We start from the raw sequence: 14,676 nt of genomic DNA on the forward strand, positions 1-14,676 counted from the left end.
GAAAAGACAGGCTAGTGAAGGACAAATAGAGCTCAAGAATAGGTTTGCAGAGTTGAAAAATGAAGAAGGGGCTCAGCAGGTGGTCACTGAAGGTGGAAGGACAAGGAAGAAGAGAAGAGCAGCTAGTCCTATAGGAAAAGGGGAAGAGTCAATGGAGACTACACCAAATATGAGTCCAGGAAGATACAGGATGGGTTGAAGAGGATTACAAAGGAGAATAGGAATAGAAAGAACTTGCAGCCTGAGGGAATAGGGGATAGATTGGAGAATAGCACCGTCATCAGGAAAAGGCAGGTCTACATGACTGGGACTCTTTACTGAGAAGAATAGACAGGCCTGTAACCACAGCTGATCCAGAGAATAGAAGGGTGTGCTGTCTTCCAGGTGCTAAGATTCGGGATGTAGACCTGAGGTTGAAAAGGATCCTAAAGGGAGTGGGAAAGAATCTCCTAATTATCCTTCATGTGGGAACAAATGATACCGGTAGCTTCTTACTAGAACGTATCAAGGGAGACTAGGCTGGGGAAGACGCTTAAGGAAATCGAGGCTCAGGTGATCTTTAGTGGGATTCTGCCTGTTCCTAGAGAAGGGCAACAAAGGTGTGACAAGATTATGACTATCAACAGATGGCTTAGGCAGTGGTGCTATAAGGAGGACTTTGGGATGTATGGCCACTGAGAGGTGTTCATGGACAGAGGACAGCTCTCTCGGGATGGACTTCATCTGAGTAGGGAAGGAAATACACATCTAAGATGGATGCTGGCACAACTGATTAAGAGAGCTTTAAACTAGGAATTTGGGAGAGATGGTTGAGAGATGTCCAGGTAATCTCCATGCCGGATTTTAGCATTGAGAGGGAAGAAAACAAAGTAAGAAAGGACACAGCTGTGGATAGGAGAATGGACATAAGGAGGAAGGGCAGAGAATGGACATAAGGAGGAAGGGCAGTCTAAAAGGTCATACTGGCTGTAGAACGACTGTGCCTAATCGGGTACAGAATGTGAGCAAGGCCAAACATCAAAAATTAAGATGTTTGTACACCAATGCGAGGAGCCTAGGTAACAAAATGGAGGAACTAGAGCTACTGGTGCAGGAAGTGAAACCAGATATTATAGGGATAACAGAAACATGGTGGAATAGTAGTCATGACTGGACTACAGGTATTGAAGGGTATGTGCTGTTTAGGAAAGACAGAAATAAAGGTAAAGGTGGTGGAGTAGCATTGTATATCAACGATGAGGTAGAATGTAAAGAAATAAGAAGCAATGGAATGGGCTGGATGGATGGAAAGTCCGTCTGGGCAAAAATTACATTGGGGAAGAAAACTACTAGAGCCTCCCCTGGGATAGTGCTTGGGGTGTGCTATAGACCGCCGAGATCTAATTTGGATATGGATAGAGCCCTCTTTAATGTTTTTAATGAAGTAAATACTAATGGAAACTGCGTGATTATGGGAGACTTTAAGTTCCCAGGTATAGACTGGAGGACGAGTGCTAGTAATAATAATAGGGCTCAGATTTTCCTAGATGCGATAGCTGATGGATTCCTTCAGCAAGTATCAGGTTTCAGAGTAACAGCCGTGTTAGTCTGTATTTGCAAAAAGAAAAGGAGTACTTGTGGCACCTTAGAGACTAACCAATTTATTTGAGCATGAGCTTTCGTGAGCTACAGCTCACTTCATCGGATGCATACCGTGGAAACTGCAGCAGACTTTATATACACACAGAGAATATGAAACAATACCTCCTCCCACCCCACTGTCCTGCTGGTAATAGCTTATCTAAAGTGATCATCAAGTTGGGCCATTTCCAGCACAAATCCAGGTTTTCTCGCCCTCCACCCCCCCACACACAAATTCACTCTCCTGCTGGTAATAGCCCATCCAAAGTGACAAGTAGTTGCTGAACCGACTAGAGGGGATGCCATTTTAGATTTGGTTTTGGTGAGTAGTGAGGACCTCATAGAAGAAATGGTTGTAGGGGACAACCTTGGTTCAAGTGATCATGAGCTAATTAAGTTCAAACTGAACGGAAGGATAAACAAAAATAAATCTGTGACTAGGGTTTTTGATTTCAAAAGGGCTGACTTTCAAAAATTAAGGAAATTAGTTACGGAAGTCGATTGGACTGAAGAACTTATGGATCTAAAGGCAGAGGAGGCCTGGGATTACTTTAAATCAAAGCTGCAGAAGCCATCGGAAGCCTGCATCCCAAGAAAGCGGAAAAAATTCATAGGCAGGAGTTGTAGACCAAGCTGGATGAGCAAGCATCTCAGAGAGGTGATTAAGAAAAAACAGAAAGCCTACAGGGAGTAGAAGATGGGAGGGATCAGCAAGGAAAGCTACCTTATTGAGGTCAGAACATGTAGGGATAAAGTGAGACAGGCTAAAAGTCAAGTAGAGTTGGACCTTGCAAAGGGAATTAAAACCAATAGTAAAAGGTTCTATAGCCATATAAATAAGAAGAAAACAAAGAAAGAAGAAGTGGGACCGCTAAACACTGAGGATGGAGTGGAGGTTAAGGATAATCTAGGCATGGCCCAATATCTAAACAAATACTTTGCCTCAGTCTTTAATAAGGCTAATGAGGATCTTAGGGATAATGGTAGCATGACAAATGGGAATGAGGATATGGACATAGACATTACCATATCTGAGGTAGAAGAGAAACTCGAACAACTTAATGGTACTAAATCGGGGGGCCCAGATAATCTTCATCCAAGAATATTAAAGGAATTGGCGCATGAAATTACAACCCCATTAGCAAGAATTTTTAATGAATCTGTAAACTCAGGGGTTGTACCGTATGACTGGAGAATTGCTAACATAGTTCCTATTTTTAAGAAAGGGAAAAAAAAGTGATCCGGGTAACTACAGGCCTGTTAGTTTGACATCTGTACTATACAAGGTCTTGGAAAAAATTTTGAAGGGGAAAGTAGTTAAGGACATTGAGGTCAATGGTAAATGGGACAAAATACAACATGGTTTTACAAAAGGTAGATCGTCGTGCCAAACCAACCTAATCTCTTCTTTGAGAAAGCAGCAGATTTTGTAGACAAAGGAAACGCAGTGGATCTAATTTACCTAGATTTCAGTAAGCCGTTTGATACTGTGCCACATGGGGAATTATTAGTTAAATTGGAAAAGATGGGGATCAATATGAAAATTGAAAGGTGGATAAGGAATTGGTTACAGGGGAGACTACAGCGGGTGACACTGAAAGGTGAACTGTCAGGCTGGAGGGAGGTTACCAGTAGAGTTCTTCAGGGATCAGTTTTGGGATCAATCTTATTTAATCTTTTTACTACTGACCTTGGCACAAAAAGTGGGAGTGTGCTAATAAAGTTTGCGGATGATACAAAGCTGGGAGGTATTGCCAATTTAGAGAGAGACCGGGGTATCATACAGGAAGATCTGGATGACCTTGTAAACTGGAATAACAGTAATAGGATGAAATTTAATAGTGAGAACTGTAAGGTCATGCATTTAGGGATTAATAACAAAAATTTTAGTTATAAGCTGGGAACGCATCAATTAGAAGTAACAGAAGAGGAGAAGAACCTTGGAGTATTGGTCGATCACAGGATGACTATGAGCCGCCAATGTGATATGGCCGTGAAAAAAGCTAATGTGGTCTTGGGATGCATTAGGTGAGGTATTTCCAGTAGAGATAAGGAGGTTTAGTACCATTATACAAGGCACTGGTGAGACCTCACCTGGAATACTGTGTGTAGTTCTGGTCTCCCATGTTTAAGAAAGATGAATTCAAACTGGAACAGGTACAGAGAAGGGCTACTAGGATGATTCGAGGAACGGAAAACCTGTCTTATGAAAAAAGAAAAGAAGTACTTGTGGTACCTTAGAGACTAACACATTTGTTAGTCTCTAAGGTGCCACAAGTACTCCTTTTCTTTTTGTGAAATACAGACTAACATGGCTGCTACTCTGAAACCTGTCTTATGAAAGGAGACTCAAGGAGCTTGGCTTGTTTAGCCTAACCAAAAGAAGGTTGAGGGGAGATATGATTGCTCTCTATAAATATATTAGAGGGATAAATACCAGAGAGGGAGAGGAATTATTTAAACTCAGTACCAATGTGGACACAAGAACAAATGGATATAAACTGGTCATCGGGAAGTTTAGACTTGAAATTTGACGAAAGTTTCTAACCATCAGAGGAGTGAAGTTTTGGAATAGCCATCCAAGGGAAGCAGTGGGGACAAAAGACCTATCTGGCTGTAAGATTTAACTCGATAAGTTTATGGAGGAGATGGTATGATAGGATAACATGATTTTGGCAATTAATTGATCTTTAAATATTCATGGTAAATAGGCCCAATGGCCTGTGATGGGATGTTAGATGGGGTGGGATCTGAGTTACTACAGAGAATTCTTTCCTGGGTATCTGGCTGGTGAATCTTGCCCATATGCTCAGGGTTCAGCTGATCACCATATTTGGGGTCAGGAAGGAATTTTCCTCCAAGGCAGATTGGAAGAGGCCCTGGAGGTTTTTGGCCTTCCTCTGTAGCATAGGGCATGGGTCACTTGCTGGAGGATTCTCTGCTCCTTGAAGTCTTTAAACCATGATTTGAGGACTTCAATAGCTCAGCCAGAGGTGAGAGGTTTATCGCAGGAATGGGTGGGTGAGATTCTGTGGCCTACATTGTGCAGGGGGTCAGACTAGATGATCATAATGGTCCCTTCTGACCTTAATATCTATGACCAAGCAAAACCAAAGGCTCTTGAACTAACAGATCTATTGATTCAGCGTTCCCCACTATAAGCAATGAGCACTCAGTGAAACTGTGGTCCCAAAATGCTTTAGGATTTGATCAAATGTGATGGGTACCAGGAGAAGCCACGAGAGTGGAGGGGTGAACAGTGGAAGTTGGCAATGTGAAGGCCATTCAGGGACTTGGAGAGTAGTAGCTGAAAGAGGGTCAGAGTCTTTCCATACCTTCTCCAATACTGTCTAATTCCTAAATTCCGTCAGCACACCTTAGGGGCGTCGTGCTGTTGTTAAGTGCTGAGGAATGTTGTTGCTGCTGCAGTACTGTTACTGTTCTTGGAGCACTGATGCCAGCTGCACTAGCGGACAGTGCAGCGTGTTAATTCAGCAGACCTCAATGTTATTCATCAGAAAGGTCACAGGATCAGTTCAATGGCTAAGGCACTTGGCCAGGTTTATTGTCAACAAAGCACAGTGTTCGTGCCCCATAGAAGCTACAGGTACACTAACACATGTATGCCTGCGACAATGGTACCAGCTCAGTCAGCACACCAGGATGCTGTCCCCTAGTACGCTGGCCAATACTGCCCCTTCTATGACGTCTCCTTTTGTACATTGATACAAACAAGTTACACTCCTTATGTGATTAGTTACCAACCCTACACCTTGCATCTGCTCGTTCAAACAGAACATTCTTATCCATTATCCTGTCATCCTATCCTCGTCTTACAAGGGGTCGGTGTGCTCCTGTCAGTACTGGTTTTACAATAGCACCACAGCGCTGGGCCCAGGCTCCAAAGGGGCCCTGGCCCGGCCCACTCTGCTTGGGCTGCAGTCCAAGGCCCTGTCAGCTCTTCCCCGCTCCCCACCTCCTCCCCCCAAGCGTGCCATGTTCCCGCCCCTCCCCCTCCCAGAGCTTCCTCCACCACCAAACAGCTGTTTTCCAGTGCTCCTGGAAGGAGGGGGAGGAGGCGGAGAAGAGGCATGGGGGGCCCTTGGGGAAGGGGGTGGAATCAGGGCAGGGCTGAGCAAAGGCAGGGCCCCCTACACATACCTCCTCCAGCCCCCTGTCATGAGCCTCTCAGGGCAGGGGTTGGGGTGGTGCAGGGTGGGATTGGGAGCACGGAGCACCAAGCATCGCAAGACCCCAGCTCCCTGCCCTGACTCCTGCACCCCTCTCACACACACCCACAATCCAGGCCCTGACTCCTGCACTCCCCCCCACATCCCCACCCCCACCCTGAGCACCAAACAGGAGCTCCTACACCCCCCCACATCCCCACCTGCACCCCTTGCACCCAATGGAGCTGCCCCAGGTAAGCGCTCCACACCCCAACCTCCTACCCCAACCCCCTCCCAGACCCTGCACCCCCAGCCCTGAGCCCCCTCCCGCACCCAAAGTCCTGGCCAGACCCTGCACCCCAACGTTTTTTTATATTTTTTTTTTATAAAGCGCTCTTATCCCAAGCGCTTTACAAAAACTAGTTAGCTAATAGTTTAAACAATATTTGGAAAGACCATTAAGTGGCCTGCCGAGACCCTCTGCGATTTTCAAGTGGTCTGTGGAAAAATAAGTTAGAGTACAAAAACAACCAAGGTACCTCACTTTATTTTCATTTACTTGCTATTACTTATAGGAGGAGGATGAAGAAAAAAAGCATGAAAAACAGGGGTGGGGGGGAGATAAGAGAGAATGTTCTTTTTCTTGGCTGGGTCCCAAGGAGGGGCCCCAAAAATGAAGCTGGACACAGGGCCCCACTAACTCTAAATCTGCCACTGGGGCTGACCCATTCCCCACAGCTCCCCATGCTGCAGCCAGGGGCTGACGCCCCCCGCCCCGAGCTCCGCATGCCACTGCCAAGATGGGGCTGACCCCCTCCTTCGCTCCAGCTCCCCGCACCACTGCCAGGGGCTGGGGCTGATATCCCACACCACTGCCAGGGGCTGGGGCTGGCCCCTAACCCCGACAAGCTCCATTCTACCTGGGGCTGGGGCTTCCCCCAAGCCCTGCTGCCTGACACCTCATGTTGCCAGCCCCCACACACATGTTCTTCCACAACCCACTAGGGGGGTGCACCAGACTTTTTTGGTAAACTGGGCATTTGTTCAACGGGATAAATGCCCGTTTTTGTCAAAAAAGTCAGGATGGCCAGGACAGAGCTTAAAAAGGTAACTGTCCCAGCCAAACGGGGATGTATGGTCATCCTATCTCCAGGCAAGTGGGTCCTGAGGGAGTCCAGCAAGGGCTGGGGCAGACCCTGGCCTGGCTAATCGTGCCACTCCTGAGAGGCCAGAGTGATTCCCCCCCCCCGGCACTGGACTGGTCCTGGCCGCGCTGCCAGCTCAGCCTGGCAGATGCCGTCACCTTCCAGCAGGGCCGGTGAGTATGGCCAGGGGGCAGGGTGTGAGGGAGTGGGTCTCTGGAGGTGTGTGGGGGGGAGCTGCTGGCCAGTGGGGAGGTCTCTTGAGGGGCGGTGGAGGAGGAGTGTGTGTTGGGATGCTGGGAAGAGGGGGGTCTGAGTGGGGAGCTCTGTAGTTGTGGTGGTGGGCTGTGGGGAAATGCATTGGGCAGTAGTGGTGTGGGTGTGGGAGAGGGTGCTGGGCAGCGGTGGTGGTGTGCAGGCCGCTGTGTGGTGGTGTGCATTTGTGGTGGAGGGTCTGTGTGGGGGGCTGCTGGGCATAGCAGTTCCAGGGGACGCTGGGCACAGGGAGTCGGGGGCTGTGGGACATGGCATGGGCCCACCCCCAAGGGGAAGGGGCATGCTGGCAGCACAGGGCTGGGTGGGCCAGTGGTCATCTGTGTCTACAGACATTATATCTAAGACAGAGTATTAGCAAATATTATAAGGAATCAGGCAAATTTTCTAATGCTGATTGGAGCCCTCTTAATTTCTCAAATACCAATAGACTATTCTTATGCTCCCAAACTGAAAATGAATGAGTTATTACATTTGCTTTTCTACATCTCAGGCATTGTGTTCTACATCTTGCCAACATCTTTCAAATACATTTTATTTGAAGACACTTAGACAAATTGTTTTGTAGCTAGGATTTGGCAAAAAAGTATTAGAATTTCAAACATGAACATGATCATCACTGATTTTTTTTTCTATGTCCTATCTCTCAAAAATGACTTTTTTGAAGAATCTCAAATTTAGTCAAAATATTGTCAGATGGTCATAGAACACATATACTAAATTTGAAGCTGAAAGGACTTTTATTGGAATACAAAGATTGCCAAAATTATCTTTAAAATGGAAAGGATGTCTCAACACTAACTATGGTGTTGGCAACAGTCGTTCTATAATAAGAACATTTATTTGGTAAAAGTTTTTGATCCATTTGGATTAAAATCCTGGACACAGAAAAGGTTAAAGTTACTGTCCCAAATAACTAACATTCTTGTGCTAGAACAAATATAATTACCAAAAAAGGCATGTTGTTATAATTCCCACAAATTTATAACAAGGGTTAGAAGGCTGAAGACAAGGGAAAAATACTGTAATAGTTGGCATCAAGTCAAACCTCTTAATTATAGTCTACAATCAAGGAGGAAGGGAGTTGGCACAAATGTGTCACTCCAGCAAGTCAACAATTAGTAGCAGCCACAAACATATTCTTCCAACAACTGTGAAAGGAAAAAAGGAAAGCATAAAGCATATTATCCCATAAACAATACGAATTTGCCTGCTTATATTTAAATTTCAAACATATTATTCACTCGGGTCACTCACAGTTCTGCCAAGATTATAACAAAGATACAATTAAGTAATAGCCTGTTCCAGATCATTAAAAAGATAGCATACTATGTGTGCAAGAATATTATATTACTGCTTTCATCACAGTTATTAGATGAAGCATAAAACTATAAAGGGTGCAAACATCTACCTTTCACCTTACCAGTTATTTGGGGTATTTGTTTATTTGGTTATGACTGGGAAGTTTGACTAGAAAAGGTTTGATGTTAGCAGCTTCTCAAAGTTTTCATTTGCAAAAGATTTTTCTGGACATAAAAATTCTACTACAATCAATGGTAGCTTTCTGTGACACCTTGTACCCCATGTTCACCCCTGTTATATGGTTTTGATATATTTTGTGCAAAATTATGCCTTGTGAGGTATCATTTAAAAATACATAATCTGCCGAACATCATTGTCCTGTTAAAAAGTGTGTATCAACACTGTATGTGGAGCTATGCGATTTTATTTATGATTGTTACTGAAATATGCTGTAGTTCTGGGTGATGCCCTCAGAGCATTTTCTCAAAGACGAAGGCATATTGGCACATGAGCTAGGTGCTAAAAGGCCATTAACGGTTTAATCAGAGAGTTATAAACAAAGTATTTACAAATCACCTGAAGGACTGCTGGCAATGCACATATGCAATGGAACTGCTGACCCCATGACCCAGCAAAGACTTTTCCAGTACAAAGGGTCAGAAACAAGAAGGGAGGAAAAAAGGCCTCTGGCCACCTCTCCTCCCCCATCTCTACTCATGACAGCAAGATCACTTGAAAGACAATAGGAGCATCTTTGAACGGGAGGGGAGTGGTCTTAGCTGGAAGGCTTTCCAGTTAGTATGGACTGCTGAAGACTTTTTGGGTGAGAGAAACCTTCTTGCTTTCAAATCTTATTTAGCTTGGTAAAGTTTAGAAATTAAATTACAGTTTTATCTTTTTATTTCCTTTGTAACCAACTCTAAGTTTTATGCCTTAACACTTTAATCACTTAAAATCTATCTATCTCTAATTAATAAACTTGTTCTACTGCTTTATCTAAACCAGTGTGTTTGATTGAAGTGTTTGGGAAATCTCTACTCAGGTTAGCAAAGGTTGCATAATCGTTTCCTTTGATGAAATGATGGACTATTAATGAGCTTGCATTGTTCAGTAGTGTGCTGGACAGTACAAGATGTACATTTTTGGGCTGCATGGCTGGGAATAAGAATTTTCAGGGGTCATCTTATAGGTAGTTCATTAGAGGCTGGGACAGCATTCGTGTAACTTAGTAGGGACTGACTTTACATGATGGCTGTGAGTGATCAGAACCTGGAGAGGTCTGCTTTTCACTTGCAAAGCAATGTAAAAGGCACCCTGGGCTGGAGAGTTAAAGGGACACAGCAGTTCAGCAGTCCAGATTGTACCCTGGGGGATGTCACACTTACGTACGAGAGACCATGACTCGGTCACATTTATAATATGCAAGCAGAATAAAATCCAGACCAGTAATAAATATACTTGGTGCTTTAATAGGGCCAGCTGCACAAAGCTGAAAACAATTATGAGCCAAATCAGCTGGAAGGAAGAATTTAATCAGAAAAGTAAGAATGATAATTGGGAAATGTTTAAGAACACTTTACTAGAAGCCCAAAAATCCACAATCCCAGAATCAAGGAAGAAGGTTGTGCTAGTTAAAAAATTGACCTCATTTAGAGGGAAAGAGAAGACAGGTGTAAAAAAACAAAAAACATACATAATAAATGGAAGACAGGAGAAGCTGATAGTATATAAATCAGAAGTTATTAATTGTAGAAAATTGATAAGGGAAGTCAAGGAACACAAGGCGAAATCAATGCATTACGGAAAATAAGGAGGTTTTTAAATATATTAGGATCAAAAAGAATTCTGACAATGGTATTCATCCCTTACTAGATAGAGATAGTAGAATTATCAATAATAATGCAGAAACGGCAGAGGTGTTCAATACATTTCTGGTCTGCATTTGGGGAAAAAACAGATGATACCGTCTCATCATATAGTGATAATATTCTTTCCATTCCACTAATATCTCTGGAGGATCTTAAACAGAAGTAACTAAAGTTAGACCTTTTAAATCACCAGGTCCAGATAACTTTCATCCAAGAGTCTTAAAAGAGATGGCTGAGAAGCTCACTTGACCATTAATATTGCTTTTCAATAGCAACCGGAGCACTGGAAAGTTCCAGAAGACTGGAAGAAAGCTAAAGTTGTATGAATTTTTTAAAAAAGGTAAATGAGCTGACCCAGGTAATTATAGGCCTGTCAGCCTGACATCGATCCTGGGCAAGATAATGTAGTGACTGATATGACACTCAATTAATAAAGAACTAAATGAGGGTAATGTTATTTGATGTTAATTTACATTGTTTATGGAAAATAGATCCTGTCAAACTAACTTGATATATTTTTTATGAGATTACAAGCTTGGTTGTATGACAGGGTAAGGCCAGGTGGCTACAGGAGAGTGATAGAAGGCAGATATATTAGCCCCAGGTTAAGCAGGTCCCTTTTCCCTGGGTAAGGTAAAAGGGGCCGTTCCAGAACAATCAGGAACTTGCTGGAACCAATTAAGGCAAACTGGCTAATTAGGACACCTGGAGCCAATTAAGAAGCTGCTAGAATCAATTAAAACAGGCAGGCTAATCAGGGCACCTGGTTTAAAAAGGACCTCACTTCAGTCAGTGGGGGGTGCGCAAGGAGCTGAGAGTAAGAGGGTGTGCTGCTGGAGGACTGAGGAGTACAAACGCTGTCTGACTCAGGAGGAAGGTCCTGTGGTGAGGACACAGAAGGTGTTGGGAGGAGGCTTTAGGGATGTAGCCCACGGAGTTGTAACTATCACACAGGGTTTACATGAAACACTGTGGACAGCTGTGACTGACAGGGACCTCGGCTGGAACCCGGAGTAGAGAGCGGGCCCGGGTTCCCCCCATCCTCCCAACTCCCTATTGGAAACCGGAGGAGTTGACCTGGACTGTGGGTCCCACAAGAGGGGAAGGTCCCTGGCCTGTCCCCCAACCCACTAGGTGGACCAGCAGAAACTGCGGGGATTGTTTTCCTTCCTTTTCCCCATGCTGGGCAGGGATGAGGTTAGCTGAGTGAACGTCAGGTTTGAGCCACTAGCAAAACTGGCCAAACTGAGCGCTGCCGTTAATCTCTGAGGAAAGCAAATCCTGCAATAAGCGCAGGACCCACCAAGGCAGAGGAGGAACTTTGTCACAGTTGATAAAGGTTACAGTACTGACATACTATATTTAGACTTCTCTAAGGCACTTGACTTGGTACCAAACCACATTTTGATTAAAAAACTATAATGATATAAAATTAACATGCCACATTTTACACGGATTAAAAACTGGCTAACTAATAGTTCTCAAACTATAACTGTAAACAAGGAATTGTCATTGAGCGGATCCGTTTCCAGTGGGATACCACAGGGATTGGTTCTTGGTGCTACGCTATTTAACATTTTTGGACAAAAACATAAAAATCATCACTGATAAAGTTTGCAGATGACACAAAAATTGGGGGAGTGGTAAATAATGGAGAGGACAGGTGACTGATTCAGAGCGATTTGGATTGCTTGGTATATGAGGTGCAAGCAAACAACATGCATTTCAATACGGCTAATGTAAATGCACACATCTAGGAACAAAGAATGTAGGCCATATGTACAGGATGGAGGACTCTATTCTGAGATGCAATGACTCTGAAAAAGATTTGGGGGTCGTGGTGCATAATCAGCTGAACATTAACTCCCAGAGCGACAGTGTGGGAATGTGATCCTGGGATGCATAAACAGGGGAATCTCAAGTAGGAGTAGAGAGATTATTTTACCTCTCTATGTGGCACTGGTCCAACCACTGCTGGCATATAATGTCCAGTTCTGGTGTCCACAATTCAAGAAAGATGTTGATAAATTGGAAAGGGTTCAGAAAAGAGTCACAAAAATGACTGAAGGATTGTAATTACTATAGTGATAGACTCAAGGAGCTCACGCTACTTCACTTAACAAAGAGAAGGTTAATGGGTGACTTGATTACAGTCTATAAGTACCTAGATAAGGAACAAATATTTAATAACGGGCTCATCAATCTAGCAGAGAAAGGTATAATAGAATCCAATAGATGGAAGTTGAAGCTGGACCAATTCGAACTGGTAATAAGGAGTAAGTTTTTAATGGTGAGAATAATTAACAATAGTTACCCATTTACAATTTTTAAATCAAAATAGGATGTTTTTTCTAAAAGCTATGCTCTAAGAATAATTTTGGGGAAGTTCTATGGACTGTGATATACAGGAGGTCAGACTAGATAATCATAATTGTACCTTCCGGCCCTAAAAATCTATAATTCTCTGAAATGGGACTGGTGCTAATTTCATTTACACCACTGTGTAAGTCAGTGGAGTAAATCAGTTCTTTTACTTTCTGTAATAACAATACCCCCTGTAATAATAATATCATCTGGATCCCATCTCTTTCCCTTCACCTCCCATAAGATCCAAGGGAATTATGGGTCTGAAGACTAAATATTAGTAATGGCCACTTAATCATTGGCTTCTCTGTTGAGGCATCCACCATTACATCAAATATGAGGGTGATGTTGATGCTAGTCCACCAGGAACTAAGAGTCAGATCATCAAACTATTTCACATCAGCCACCAAAGATCAACAGCTTTCTATCACTTTTGACATGGGTCACCCCTGGACTGGATTTAGAAAATTACTACTCTTAAAAATCACAGGATTTACAATTTTTACAAAATATTTCATTGATTTTATAAACAATTTAATATAATAATTACAGCTTACATAACATTTACAAAGCAGGAAAGAATAATTCTTTCCACTGCAGCCATTATTGGCGGAGGTACTGTGGCCCATGTTATGCAGGAGGTCAGACTAGAATCAGTGGTGCTCAACCTGCAGCTCCATCAGCACACATCTGCAGCCCACATGACATCCTCAGGACCATACAGATAGTATTGGATGCGGCCTCCAGTGGTAAATAGGTTGAGAGCCACTGGTCACTAGATGATCATTACAGTTGCTTCTGATCTTAAAATCCATGAATTTATGATCAGACAAAAATGAACAAATACATACAAATTAAAAAGAAAAGGAGGACTTGTGGCATCTGCGAGACTAACCAATTTATTTGAGCATAAGCTTTCATGAGCTACAGCTCACTTCATTGGATGTATGTATTTTCCACGGCATGCATCCGATGAAGTGAGCTGTAGCTCACGAAAGCTTACGCTCAAATAAATTTGCTAGTCTCGCAGATGCCACAAGTCCTCCTTTTCTTTTTGCAGATACAGACTAACACGGCTGCTACTCTGATACAAATTAATGAATTCCTCCATTATGGTATGCGTAATCCACTTTGTGGAAAAATCCACAGCAAAACAGCACTAACATCTATCCTTTAAAAAATATTAGCATGCTATCTTTGTAACTTTTACTGCTTTACTCAGTTGAACAGTATTTTCACAGATAGTTAAAGTATTCCATCAGACATTCAAGTACGTAATAAAACTGTCATGATGAGGAACAGATCCTGTAAATCCTGGCTTACAGAGACCTACTTACATGAGAGATTGCAAAACCAGGCCTGTACACAGTGAGGAGGACCTTATACGTTAAGGGTGCATACTCAAGGGGGCATACTCACACTAGCTCTGATTGAAATAGTGAGCTAAAAATATCATGTAGCTGTGGCAGCCTAGCCAGCAGGAGGGCCTAACCACCCTAAGGGAGTGCCTGTCAAAGACACTAAGTACATATTCAGGGTGGCGAGCCCCTTCTGTGGTGCCAGGGCTACATTCTATTTTTAGCATGTTAGCTTGATCAGAATTGACACAAATATGTCTTCTCAAGTTAGGAATAACACCCCATCTTCAAGTATAGATATACACTAAAGTCCTGATTCTGCAATGAGCTCTGTGCAGGCACACTTCTATACCCCTGTGGAGCTCATTGCAAGATTGTGAGCTATAGCTCTGTATTTCAATGGGACTTCATGAAAATTCAGAGATACTTCCTTTGAGAGTTAGTTGCAGGATTGGGGCCTACTATACTGGTAGATGGAGTAAAGCAGTATTGGCATCCCCAAGTATATGAATCAGACCCCACAGAAAATATAAGACTGGCTTAACAATGAAATTTTAAAAATATACATTTTGCATGATTT

The sequence above is a fragment of the Lepidochelys olivacea genome (assembly GCF_965140295.1).
Source record: "Lepidochelys olivacea isolate rLepOli2 genome assembly, chromosome: 3".
NCBI lineage: Eukaryota > Metazoa > Chordata > Testudines > Cheloniidae > Lepidochelys > Lepidochelys olivacea.